This window comes from Penaeus monodon, chromosome 27 (genome assembly GCF_015228065.2).
Source record: "Penaeus monodon isolate SGIC_2016 chromosome 27, NSTDA_Pmon_1, whole genome shotgun sequence".
Lineage (NCBI taxonomy): Eukaryota > Metazoa > Arthropoda > Malacostraca > Decapoda > Penaeidae > Penaeus > Penaeus monodon.
Window position 1 is genome coordinate 21,512,726 of NC_051412.1, and position 652 is coordinate 21,513,377.

The 652-nt window shown below is 36.0% G+C and overlaps 1 protein-coding gene across 1 annotated transcript in view; it reads right to left on the reverse strand.

The window, feature by feature from the left end:
* The window catches only part of LOC119590691 (hematopoietic prostaglandin D synthase-like), a gene marked incomplete in the record, with an annotated part of 4,239 nt that overhangs the window by 2,685 nt on the left and 902 nt on the right, over nucleotides 1-652 (reverse strand).

Consider the following 652-nt stretch of genomic DNA (forward strand, 5'->3'; position numbering starts at 1 on the left):
CGTACGATATCCCTTTATCAAGTTGAAAACATATTTTCATATCTGCAGGAAGTGGCAGCACGGCGCCATGGCGTACAAGAAATTAAGTGCTAAAATCATCATGACCTCCAGAATTAATATTATCTATCGCTTAAGTCTTTATATTATCTAGTCCTTTAAGTCTATCAACATGAGAGAAGGAGGAGACAGAGAACAAACAAACAAAGAATAAACGACGGTGTTACAACTCCATCAGCATCTTATGATTCTCTTTGATCACGAAGCTTATGTTAAACACTAAAATAACTGCAACAATGACTTAACATCTATTACGTATCAACAACACACTAACAGAGAACATCAACATATCCTCACAGTTATGATAGGTATTGTAATGCAAAACGTTAGCGATTTAATATACCACTCAACCTCTCCATTGTGCTGTTAATAATACTGACAACAGCGAGGGAGGGAAATTGTTGTCATAAGCTAAGTCCACTTTTTTTGGGGGGGTTGTGGAGATTGGGGGGATTGGGGAGCTCTTTCTAAAAATATGAACATGTAGTTAGGCTTTGTTCATGTGTAATTTGACTGCAACAACAGACGAAGAACTTTTATATTTGATTTATCCCATGTCTCATTAACGAAAAAAATGAATGGATAATAAATCCAT